Here is a 13,937-nt window from a genome sequence, read left to right on the forward strand (position 1 = left end):
TTGCTGTTCCATGCTGGTGGCCATCCCTGCCTCCTGTGGGAGCGAGTTCCACAGTTTAACTCTGCGCCGCATAAGGAAGGACTTCCTTTTACCTGTCCTGAATCTCCCACTGGTGTCCATGAGTTCGAGTGTTAGGAGAGAGGGAGGAAAACTTTTCTCTATCCTCTTTCTCCATGCCTGGCATAATTTTATAAGCCTCTGTCATGTTACGTCTTACCTTTCCTCTAAACTAAAAAGTCCCAGACACTGCAACCTTTCCTCAAAGAAGAGTCACTCCACCCCCTGATTTTAGAAGTGAGGATTATGTAGTTTCATATTAAAATGCAAACTGAACTGAATTTCTGTCTCATCCTTGCTGAGGAGCACTTTGGAGAGATGAAGATGGAGTTTCAGTCCTAGCTTAGGATGTATTTCTTTGTTTGTGACTATCTGCCTATGTCAGATCATTATCCAATTTAACAGAAGCTTTCTACAAATGGGGAGATTAGGCAGCTTTATGACGCACATAAATAATTCCCATTGACTAATAAAATTACTTCTGAAACTGCAGAACACAGAGCCATTTGTTGACAGAAATAAAGTTCTACCTTGTCTTCATTGTTTATATGAAGTCCACAACATCACCTCGAAACTGGCCACCCAGGCATCTCACCTTCCCATCCTAATCTGAGGCAGTGCTGGACTGGCAAGTCATTGCTTGCGGAGAGGGGAGTTAGGAAGAACTGGATGAAGAGGAGGGTCTTGTTTTCTCCAAAGGCCTCAGAAGGGCTTTTTGTCTGCATTTGCATTGATCTGCTGGGGCTGAGGCTAATCAGGTAAACACAGCCAGGTTAATGTCCAAAACCTTAAATGACTTAGACTTCCTTCCCTACAGCCCATCCCTGGTGCTAAGGTTAGCTTTCAGCAAATGCCCGTCTTTGCCCTGTCCTTTGGCATTTGAGACGCGTGCTTTCAGGACCCAACCTATTCTTATGAACTTGCTGATATCCAATAAAACGGGATGTTGGGAGATTCAGGACAGATAACATATAGGATTTCTCCATGCAGCACACTTATTTTATTTATTTCATGCATAGCCCACATTTTTTCTCCAAGGAGCTGTACATGGTTCTCCCCCTCTTCACTTAATCCTCTACAACCCTGTGAGGGAGGCTAGGCTGAGAGTCAGTGACCAGCCCAAGGTCACCCAGTGAGCTTCATGCCCAAGTGGGGACTTGAACCTTGGTCTCCCAGATTCTAGTCAAACTTTCAATCCACTACACCACCCTGGCTCACATAATGGAACTGTGGAACTTGCTCCCATGGGAGGTATTGCTGGCCACTAACTTGGATGATTTGAAAAGAGAACTGGAAAAATTCATGGTGAAGCAGACTATCAAGAGCTACTAGCCACAAAGGCTACGGTCTGTTTCCATGGTTGGAGGCAGCAATGCTTCTGAACACCAGCTGCTGGAGAGTACTTTCATGCTAGGGTCGTGCTTGTGTGTTTTCTACAGGCATCTGGCTGCCATTGTGAGAACAGAATGCTAGACTGGATGGGCCACTGGTTGGAGCCACCAAATTCTTCTTATGTTATTAATACAGATGGGCAATGACAGTGGTTCCTCCCCGTCATTAGCTGTCCATATTATGTATGCCAAACTGAGTATATGCACCTCAGGGAACCCTTCGAACTCTACAGCTATGATTCTATGATCTATTTATGATCAATATTATGTGCATCAGTACCAAGTAATGCACATTTTCAAAATTCACTTGATTTTAATTTAGTAAAAAATATTGTAAAAGCTGTATGAACTGGCATTCATTACCTTGGGACATTTTCCAGGGAGAAATAAATGAGAGACTTACATACAGTTCCTTACATGCAAGTAGTTCTTAGAAGGTTATTTTCTCTTTTTTAGGATAAGGAAAAGGTCAATGTTGTTCATCTTTCTGGCGGAAATGAGCTGTTGAAACACTTAACAATGAGTGGCGAATTCTGTCTGCTCAGGCTGTAAGAGAGTACCCAAGCAAAGAAACAACAGAATGTTTATGGGTGGAATAAGCGATATGAATGGGAAGGTGAATCAAGGTAGGTGGGGGAGCAATAAATGGAGCAAAGCACCAGGGAGGAATAAGAGGGGCTACAGTGAAGGAACCATGACCTACAAAGAAGTTGCTAGTGAGACAAATAGGCAAACTCTACAATGAAGGCTCAGAAAGGGAAGTAGTAGAGAAGAAATATACTAAGGTCTGGGGGTCTTTCCTTCTGTGGTGGTCCAACAGACAGCCAATAGTAGTCCTGATAGTACAGGAGACCACTGAACAAAGGGTGACACAGGAACCCTGATTGAAACAAACTGTGCACCGAGGGTGTCTGATGATGAGAGGAGCCCAGAGTTTGTGAGAGTGATGGGCTTCCCAGTTTTCTCTAATAAATAAGAGGCATGCTGAAAACATTCCTAGGTCCTCAGGGTTGGGGAAGGGGAAGAAAAAACCCTCACAGTTCCTAACACTCATCTTCCTAATTTGGTGACAGTTAACACTGAGTGCTACAGACTGGTGATGTATTTTGTACTTGATTTATGAATGCAATTTTCTTGTTGTGACTTTGGCTGTTTACCACCACAATGCCCCCCCCCCGTTAACGTTGGCAGTATAAAATAATACATGCAAGGGCTTACTTGCGCATCTGAATGTGCTGTCACAGGTGACTCGTTCAGACACGAAGACCAGAGATGCAGCCAGCACCAATACTTGGCATCCTCAGGTGGTTGCTGGGCGTCCCTTGGCAGGGCCCACAGCTGACACCTGCCTTGGCCTCCTGGTGCTCCAGAGTTCCAGCATAGCCAGGCAGGATTCGGACAAATACATCATCAGCCCCCCACCCCACCCCATGAAACAGCACTGAGAGCACCCCTTGGTAAGCAGCGTCCCAGGGATCTCTGAGTACAGAGATCAGGGAGGGGAAAGTCAGAATGAGAATATGCAGCAGTGAATCAGACACAGGACAACTGGCAGTAGCCTCTCCAAAAACTCGTAGGCTCTGAAGACTTTGTGAGAGGCGCAAAAAGGAAAGAAAACAACAGTGGGGGTTTTCCTGTTGGGAGAAAAGGGGGCAGAGCTCAGTCCTGGCAACTGCTTCATTGGGAGCAATAAATGTGAAATAATTGACTGCCGGAGTTGCCTCGCGTCTGTGGGAGAGACCCAAGCCATTACACAGGGCTTCTGTCTGGTTCCATTTTATTCATGAATTTATTTTGCCCAGCATTGTTCATGTACAGCTTGCTGAAACTTCATTTCCTCCAATTTTCTGGTGCTTGGCATTACCACACCAACAATTTGCATGACTTTGATACGGAAGGGGGGGCATGTCTTCTTCACCTTCTTCTTCGCTACAATATATTCATTTATTTCCAATTGTCAATGTCAAAAGGGACTAAAATCTATAAAATTCATAGAAAATCAACGTGCCAATTTGCTCAATTTCTCTAGGACTCCATGACACCTCCCCTGTCCTCCATAATCCCTCAAGCAAGGTGTCAAGACCCTAATCCTGTCAAATCACTCTGCCAAGCCTTCCCTCCGGGCAATGCCAGGTGGCAGACTATGCATACATGGACTATTGTCTTCTCATCACCGGTACTCAGGATGTGCTTATCTGCGCATATCTCCAGCTCTGCATATTCCCCCCTCCCTCCTCCATATGTTAATCCTGTGTAACCCAACCTCTTCTTAATGTATTCATGATGTAACTGGGATGTATTTTGCACTGTATTCTGGGACATGGAGGGAAGTTTCAAAAGTTCATGTCACCCCTTTCTCCCTGTTCAATCTCGCCTTGAACCTGTTGCGCAATAAACTTGGATCTTCTGCAGCTTGCTCCTGTCTCCGGCCGAGCTCATTTTCCTCCGCAGGGACACGCGGACTTAGTCCGATGAGCTGGGTGGCACCCAGATTTTACCGTAACAACTTAAAAGCAGTTTTTTTAAAAAAACAGTATTGGGCAGTCATGTACAATCTCATCAAGGTGCTTTTTATGTTGTACATGGGCATGAATTGTTCAAACTGATGTGCCCCCCCAGCCCAAAAAGTGAAAAATACCAGCAAGACAAAGAGGTACAAGGATCCCAGCCAGGGATAAGCAAATCAGTCAGTTTCAGCTTCTCTTACTTTCTCATTTTTTCAATCTTCAGTTCTCCACATTTCACATCAGTTTGAGATTTTTTAAAACATTATCCTGAAATGTTTCAGTATGATCTATTCTAATATGCACATTTCTGCAAGCAAGATTCAGTAATATAATGCATTTTTGTAAATTATTTTCACAGATAGGTGCATTTTTTACCTACTCTTCAGCCTAATACATGAATGCATGTACACACTGCAAAATCCTGAAGAGTGCAGAATTCAAAGGATATGTGTGTTCCATGTCACATATTGTTTCAGATGATCATCCAAATGTCATAGACCGAATGGAGCAAACAGCACGCAGACCTAGTGGTGGGAGGAAAAAATCCTTAAATAAGAGACACGGGGGAATGATTAATGGACTTCAATGTCTGTACACTAATGCGCAAAGCATGGGAAATAAACAAGATGAGCTTGAGCTCTTGGTACAGCAAACTAAATATGACATAATAGGCATCACTGAAACCTGGTGGGATAAGTCCCACGATTGGAATGTAATAATGGAGGGATACAATCTATTTCAGAGAAACAGACCAGACAAGAAAGGAGGAGTGGCGTTATATGTCAGAGATGTGTATACCTGTGAAGAGATCCAAGATTTAGAACCTCAAAGCCAAAGTGAGAGCATTTGGGTCAAAATTAAGGGAGAGAAGAATAACAGTGACCTCATTGTGGGAGTTTACTATAGATCCCCAAGCCAAACGGAGGACATAGATGATGCCTTCCTGGAACAGATGGCCAAGCATGCAAAAGGAAGGGAGATAGTAGTAATGGGGGACTTCAATTACCCGGATATTTGTTGGATGTCAAACTCAGCCAAGAGCATAAGGTCAAACAGATTCCTCACTGGCCTTGCAGACAACTTCATTGTCCAGAAAGTGGGAGAAGCAACAAGAGGAACAGCCATTTTAGATCTGGTCCTAACCAATGTTGATGACCTGGTTAGTGGGGTAGAAGTGGAAGGATCATTAGGCGCGAGTGATCATGCTCTTCTGAAGTTTACTATACAGCAGAAAGGAGCAGCCAATCATATTAGGACTCAATTTCTCCACTTGAAGAAAGCCGACTACATAAAACTTAGGGAAGTGCTGGGTGAGATCCCATGGACAGTAATACTAAAAGGAAAGGGAGTTCATGATGGCTGGGAGTTTGTTAAGAGGGAGATAGTAAAAGCACAACTTCAGGCAATACCAATGAGACGGAAACATGGAAGGTGCCTAAAGAAGCCAGGGTGGCTATCTAAAGAACTTTTAACTGAGTTAAGATTAAAAAAGGATGTGTACAAAAAATGGAAAAGGGGGGAAACCACCAAAGAGGAATTCAAACAAATAGCCAGCACGCGTAGACACAAAGTCAGAAAAGCTAAAGCACAGAATGAACACAGGCTTGCTAGAGAGGTTAAAAGCAACAAAAAAGGCTTCTATGGGTATGTTCGTAGCAAAAGGAAGAACAAAGAAACCGTGGGGTCACTCAGAGGAGAAGATGGTGAAATGCAAACAGGGGACACAGAAAGGGCTGAACTCCTCAATGCCTTCTTTGCCTCAGTCTTCTCCGATAAAGAAAACAATGCCCGACCTGAAGAATTTGGAGCAAAGGATTCAGCAGAGGAAACACAGCCCAGAATAACTAAGGAGATAGTACAAGAATACTTGGCTAGTCTAGATGTATTCAAGTCTCCAGGGCCAGATGAACTGCATCCAAGAGTATTAAGAGAACTGGCAGATGTGATTTCAGAACCACTGGCAGTCATCTTTGAGAATTCCTGGAGAACAGGCGAAGTCCCGGCAAACTGGAGGAGGGCAAATGTTGTCCCTATTTTCAAAAAGGGGAAAAGACAGGACCCAAATAATTACCGCCCAGTCAGTCTGACATCAATACCAGGGAAGATTCTGGAGCAGATCATTAAGCAAACAGTCTGTGAGCACCTAGAAAGGAATGCTGTGATCACCAATAGTCAGCATGGATTTCTGAAAAATAAGTCATGTCAGACTAACCTGATCTCGTTTTTTGACAGAATTACAAGCCTGGTAGATGATGAGAACGCAGTGGATGTAGCCTACCTTGATTTCAGCAAGGCATTTGACAAGGTGCCCCATGATATTCTTGTAAAGAAGCTGGTAAAATGCGGTCTTGACTATGCTACCACTCAGTGGATTTGTAACTGGCTGACTGACCGAACCCAAAGTGTGCTCATCAATGGTTCCTCTTCATCCTGGAGAAGAGTGACTAGTGGGGTGCCACAGGGTTCTGTCTTGGGCCCGGTCTTATTCAACATCTTTATCAATGACTTGGATGATGGACTCAAGGGCATCCTGATCAAATTTGCAGATGACACCAAACTGGGAGGGGTGGCTAACACCCCAGAGGACAGGATCACACTTCAAAACGACTTTGGCAGATTAGAGAACTGGGCCAAAACAAACAAGATGAATTTTAACAGGGAGAAATGTAAAGTGTTGCACTTGGGCAAAAAAAATGAGAGGCACAAATACAAGATGGGTGACACCTGGCTTGAGAGCACTACATGTGAAAAGGATCTAGGAGTCTTGGTTGACCACAAACTAGACATGAGCCAACAGTGTGACGCGGCAGCTAAAAAAGCCAATGCAATTCTGGGCTGCATCAATAGGAGTACAGCATCTAGATCAAGGGAAGTAATAGTGCCACTGTATTCTGCTCTGGTCAGACCTCACCTGGAGTACTGTGTCCAGTTCTGGGCACCACAGTTCAAGAAGGACACTGACAAACTGGAACATGTCCAGAGGAGGGCAACCAAAATGGTCAAAGGCCTGGAAACGATGCCTTATGAGGAACGGCTAAGGGAGCTGGGCATGTTTAGCCTGGAGAAGAGGAGGTTAAGGGGTGATATGATAGCCATGTTCAAATATATAAAAGGATGTCACATAGAGGAGGGAGAAAGGTTGTTTTCTGCTGCTCCAGAGAAGCGGACACGGAGCAATGGTTCCAAACTACAAGAAAGAAGATTCCACCTAAACATTAGGAAAAACTTCCTGACAGTAAGAGCTGTTCGACAGTGGAATTTGCTGCCAAGGAGTGTGGTGGAGTCTCCTTCTTTGGAGGTCTTTAAGCAAAGGCTTGACAACCATTTGTCAGGAGTGCTCTGATGGTGTTTCCTGCTTGGCAGGGGGTTGGACTCGATGGCCCTTGTGGTCTCTTCCAACTCTATGATTCTATGATTCTATAATCAGAACAAATTATTTAAATGTATGGAAATTTCCTGCCCTTTCATGACATCTGAAACTTGCTGCTTCAGGTAGCCATAGCTCACCATATATCAAGCCAGGCTTCTCCCTGGTTATAATAATAGAATCGTAGAGGTAGAAGAGACCCTGAGGGTCATCTAGTCCAACCCCCTGCAATGCTGGAATCACAGCTAATGCATCCTTGACAGATGGTCATCCAACCTCTCTTTAAAAACCTCAAATGAAAGAGAGTCCAAACTTTCTGAGGTAGTCTATCTTGAGGCCGAACAGCTCTTACCACCATAAAGTTTTTGCTAATGTTTAATGTTTGTACTCCAAGAGTATTAAAAGAACTGGCAGATGTGATCTCAGAACCACTGGCAGTCATCTTTGAGAATTCCTGGAGAACAGGCGAAGTCCCGGCAGACTGGAGGAGGGCAAATGTTGTCCCTATTTTCAAAAAGGGGAAAAGACAGGACCCAAATAATTACCGCCCAGTCAGTCTGACATCAATACCAGGGAAGATTCTGGAGCAGATCATTAAGCAAACAGTCTGTGAGCACCTAGAAAGGAATGCTGTGATCACCAATAGTCAGCATGGATTTCTGAAAAATAAGTCATGTCAGACTAACCTGATCTCGTTTTTTGACAGAATTACAAGCCTGGTAGATGAAGTGAACACAGTGGATGTAGCCTACCTTGATTTCAGCAAGGCATTTGACAAGGTGCCCCATGATATTCTTGTAAAGAAGCTGGTAAAATGCGGTCTTGACTATGCTACCACTCAGTGGATTTGTAACTGGCTGACTGACTGAACCCAAAGGGTGCTCATCAATGGTTCCTCTTCATCCTGGAGAAGAGTGACTAGTGGGGTGCCACAGGGTTCTGTCTTGGGCCCGGTCTTATTCAACATCTTTATCAACGACTTGGATGATGGACTCAAGGGCATCCTGATGAAATTTGCAGATGACACCAAACTGGGAGGGGTGGCTAACACCCCAGAGGACAGGATCACACTTCAAAACGACCTTGACAGATTAGAGAACTGGGCCAAAACAAACAAGATGAATTTTAACAGGGAGAAATGTAAAGTATTGCACTTGGGCAAAAAAAATGAGAGGCACAAATACAAGATGGGTGACACCTGGCTTGAGAGCAGTACATGTGAAAAGGATCTAGGAGTCTTGGTGGACCACAAACTTGACATGAGCCAACAGTGTGATGCGGCAGCTAAAAAAGCCAATGCAATTCTGGGATGCATCAATAGGAATATAATAATAATAATTTATTATTTGTACCCCGCCCATCTGGCTGGGTTTCCCCAGCCACTCTGGGTGGCTTCCAACAAAGATGAAAGATACACTAAAATATCACATATTAAAAACTTCCCTGAACAGGGCTGCCTTCAGATGTCTTCTGAATGTCAGGTAGATGTTTATCACTTTGACATCTGATGGGAGGGCGTTCCACAGGGCGGGCGCCACTACCGAGAAGGCCCTCTGCCTGGTTCCCTGTAACTTGGCCTCTCGCAGTGAGGGAACCGCCAGAAGGCCCTCGGAGCTGGACCTCAGTGTCTGGGCAGTACAATGGGGGAGGAGACGTTCCTTCAGATATACTAGACCGAGGCCGTTTAGGGCTTTAAAGGTCAGCACCAACACTTTGAATTGTGCTCGGAAACGTACTGGGAGCCAATGTAGGTCTTTCAAGACCGGTGTTATATGGTCTCGGCAGCCGCTCCCAGTCACCAGTCTAGCTGCCGCATTCTGGGTTAGTTGCAGTTTCTGGGTCACCTTCAAAGGTAGCCCCACGTAGAGCGCATTGCAGTAGTCCAAGCGGGAGATAACCAGAGCATGTACCACTCTGACGAGACAGTCTGCAGGCAGATAGGGTCTCAGCCTACGTACCAGATGGAGCTGGTAAACAGCTGCCCTGGATACAGATTTGACCTGTGCCTCCATGGACAGCTGTGAGTCCAAAATGACTCCCAGGCTGCGCACCTGGTCCTTCAGGGGCACAGTTACCCCATTCAGGACCAGGGAATCCTCCACACCTGCCTGCCTCCTGTCCCCCAAAAACAGTACTTCTGTCTTGTCAGGATTCAACCTCAATCTGTTAGCCGCCATCCATCCTCCAACCGCTTCCAGACACTCACACAGTACCTTCACCGCCTTCACTGGTTCTGATTTAAAAGAGAGGTAGAGCTGGGTATCATCCGCATACTGATGAACACCCAGCCCAAACCTCCTGATGATCTCTCCCAGCGGCTGCATGGAAATGTTGAAAAGCATGGGGGAGAGGACAGAACCCTGAGGCACCCCACAAGTGAGAGCCCAGGGGTCTGAACACTCATCCCCCCCCCACCACTTTCTGAACACGGCCCAGGAGGAAGGAGCGGAACCACTGTATGACAGTGCCCCCAGCTCCCAGCCCCCCAAGACGGTCCAGAAGGATGTGCGATGAAACACGGTAGCCGTCTGAAATATAGCATGTAGATCAAGGGAAGTAATAGTGCCACTGTATTCTTCTCTGGTCAGACCTCACCTGGAGTACTGTGTCCAGTTCTGGGCACCACAGTTCAAGAAGGACACTGACAAACTGGAACGTGTCCAGAGGAGGGCAACCAAAATGGTCAAAGGCCTGGAAACGATGCCTTATGAGGAACGGCTAAGGGAGCTGGGCATGTTTAGCCTGGAGAAGAGGAGGTTAAGGGGTGATATGATAGCCATGTTCAAATATATAAAAGGATGTCACATAGAGGAGGGAGAAAGGTTGTTTTCTGCTGCTCCAGAGAAGCGGACACGGAGCAATGGTTCCAAACTACAAGAAAGAAGATTCCACCTAAACATTAGGAAGAACTTCCTGACAGTAAGAGCTGTTCGACAGTGGAATTTGCTGCCAAGGAGTGTGGTGGAGTCTCCTTCTTTGGAGGTCTTTAAGCAGAGGCTTGACAACCATATGTCAGGAGTGCTCTGATGGTGTTTCCTGCTTGGCAGGGGGTTGGACTCGATGGCCCTTGTGGTCTTTTCCAACTCTATGATTCTATGATTCTATGAAACAGAATCTCCTTTCTTGTCATTAGAATCAATTGGTTCAAATCCTGCCCGTCGGAGTAACAGAAAGCAAGCTTGCTCCACCTTCCATGCGGCAGCCCTGCAGATATTTAAAGATGGCCGTTGTATCACCTCACAGCTTTCTCAAAGGAAGAACAATGCCAATGCCCATCGACTTTCGGCCTCCTGATATTTTTTTTTGGGGGGGGGGGCTGAAGACACATCAACCCCTATATATAACTTAAAAGGGGAAGAAATACCAATAGCTGTAACTGAAGAAATACGCTGGGGTGGACGGACTGAAATGACCTTCAAGAAGCTTCGTTCCAGGTACCGTGTGCATGGGATGATTTTGCAAGCACAGAGAGTGGGAGGTGTCCTTCGTGTCTCCCAACGGTTTCTGTGCCCATGAGCGCCAGTGGGAATGGGATCCTCTCATGACATCTTGTGAAGAGAAAGACAGAAGGGGGCCTTGGAAAGGCCTCACACTAGAGTTCAGAGCTCTTTTACCCTGAAAGCTGCCCACCCACCCAGGCCTGGTGTCAGCTTCATGGTGTGGCTGGAATACGAAGCCCTTCCTATAATTCTGAATGAAAATGTCACCAATCCATGTTAAATTCTTGGACTCAGCTACACTGGCAAAGAAAAAGTACTTTATATGTGTTATATATGCATTCTAACATTGTGATGCCAGATGGCACTGTGAAGTTGCGTTTTTGCCCACCGAATTTCTCATACAAAATTTACAACATGGTTAACTGAAATAATTCTTTGATGTGTCTCGATCCAGTCCTTTAATTGCAATGTTTCAGGAGACAGCCATTTTTTAGGAAACACATGGAGCGTTTATTCCTTTATTGTAAATGGAGCCTTACACTGTCTACTGGGAAGCAAGTCCCACTGTATTCAATGGGGTTTACTCCCAGAGTAATGACTGTGCAGCCTTACACTGCAATTCTAAGCATTTTTACTCAGAACTAGGTCCCAGTGAGTTCAATAGGATTTGCTCTTTGGTATGCTTCTGATCATTCTCAGTTTCCATTATTATCTTATCTTATCATATCATATATCATATCATGTCATATCCCACCCTTCTCCCTGGGAGGCACTCAAGGCAGCTTACAGCTAAAATTTTATTTTATTCCATTTATCTATTGAAGGTGTTGTAGATTATCTCTTCCCTTGCACATTTTTTCTTTACAACATTCCTGCGAGGTAGGTTGGGCTGAGAGGTTGTAATTGGTATATGTATATGGAATCATAAGAGTGCTGTGGGTTAAATCACAGAGCCTAGGACTTGCCGATCAGAAGGTCAGCGGTTTGAATCCCCGCGACGGGGTGAGCTCCTGTTGCTTGGTCCCTGCTCTTGCCAACCTAGCAGTTCGAAAGCATGTCAAAGTGCAAGTAGATAAATAGGTACCGCTCTGGCGGGAAGGTAAACGGCGTTTCTGTGCGCTGCTCTGGTTCGCCAGAAGCAGCTTGGTCATGCTGGCCACATGACCCCGAAGCTGTACGCTGGCTCCCTCGGCCAGTAAAGCGAGATGAGCGCCGCAACCCCAGAGTCGGCCACGACTGGACCTAATGGTCAGAGATCCCTTTACCTTTACTTTTATATGGAATCATACTGTAGAATCATAGAACTGTAGAGTTGGAAGGGATCCTGAGGATCATCTAGTCCAACCCCCAGCAATGTAGGAATATGCAGCTCTCCCATACGGGGATCGATGCAACCTTGGGTCATCAGCACCAGGCTCTCACCAACTGAGCTATCCACTTGATGTACATGCAATGTGTCTATGACATCTATGTGTGCGGTGAGATCAAACACAGGAGAAGCTTCCTATTGTAGACTAGAATGTCCCTATTTTCATTGGTGAAATGTTGGAGGGTATGCCTCTGTAGTCAAAGATTTGGCCTGATTTCATCTAACACCCGTGTCCTGTGTCCATTATTTTGCCACCCTTGCAAGACCACAGTTTGTGCCTCCTTGGGCAAGGGAAATTTTAATAGCTGCACACACACTGCATCTCTGCTCAGATTGCCCTGCTCACAGAGCTGTTTTTCATTTTAAAAAGATTTTCGTCAAGGATGACTCATCTGTCTGTGCCTGCATGTAGTGTAACAGTTTGTGAACCGGTAATAAAAATAAAATAAATTAATGCTTTATTTTGCCATCAAGCTGTAAGTGTTATTGTGAAATTTATTAGCGGTGTGATATCCCAGTGTCAAACACAGTCGAGGAAGAAGGCAGTTAGATGTCTGTCCTTGTGGGTTATAAAGGAAAGGAGCTCACTTAAAATGGAATAAATAAAAGCAGGCTCACCTTCTAATCTGCAGACAGCTTCACATGTACTTTCCCAGACCCACAGACCCACTTCCCCTTAGCTTTATTTTTGCCTAGGGACACATCATTATCTCCTTGCCACCAGTTTGCCACATAAAAGAATGAAGCATGGCAGTAAAAGGGGGAGGAAGAGAAAAGAAAAATGTAATTTACTCTATTAGCAGCAGGGGAGTTTGGGGGGGGGAGTGCAAGACTCTTCTGAATTCTCTTCCCCATTAGAGTCAGAAACAGCACCATCAAATCCTGCAGTCTGATTCATAAATGGCAGAAGCATTCTTCCTCACCTTCTTTTTGCTATTATTATTTCACGGTTTTGAGTTTGAGGGTCACAAGTAATGGAGCAAAAGGGTTTCCTGCAGACCCACACAAGTTATGACCCACCATGGCCTGTAACAAGGCTGGAGGCTCAGCAATAGTGATTTATCCAAAAATCAGTGTTCACACTGAAAGTGCTGATTTGGGGGTGAGCCAATGCCTTAGATTTTTCCATTTTTCATGGTTGTTTTTGGAGCTGTTCTTCCCTCCCTTTGCTACTGACTTCCCCCTCACTGACAATTCACACCCACCCACCTGCAGGGACAGTAAAGCAATGCCAACAAGCAACACTCCTATTGGATCCCATGACTTGGACATGGGAAGGCACAACCAGCGCCGCAAGTGGGACTGTCCAGGCTGGGAAAGCAAACAGGAATGCCTTCTGGGGGGCTGGACCTGAGCTGCTTGTTTGCGCCTCCACTGATGTTTCCATGATGGTTGAGGAGGTGGCAGCTGTGGCCCTGAACCAGACAAAGTGGCAGATTTCTCTTGAAAGGATGGGCTAGGGGTGGGCTCCAGCGGCACTGGAGGGAATGCCAGGATTGGAGGCGAGACTGGCATAAGAGGGGACAGAGCAGAGCTGGGGGTGGGGGTGGGGCATGCCACTGGGACCTTTCCTGGGATCTGGCTCCTCATCTGTAACTCCCCCCTGGGGTGACTCCTCTGTACAGTGGTACCTCGGGTTAAGAACTTAATTCATTCTGGAGGTCTGTTCTTAACCTGAAACTGTTCTTAACCTGAAGCACCACTTTAGCTAATGGGGCCTCCCGCTGCTGCTGCACCACCAGAGCACAATTTCTGTTCTCATCCTGAAGCAAAGTTCTTAACCCGAGGTACTATTCCTGGGTTAGT

This window comes from Podarcis raffonei, chromosome 14, assembly GCF_027172205.1.
Source record: "Podarcis raffonei isolate rPodRaf1 chromosome 14, rPodRaf1.pri, whole genome shotgun sequence".
NCBI classification, from domain to species: Eukaryota; Metazoa; Chordata; class Lepidosauria; order Squamata; family Lacertidae; genus Podarcis; species Podarcis raffonei.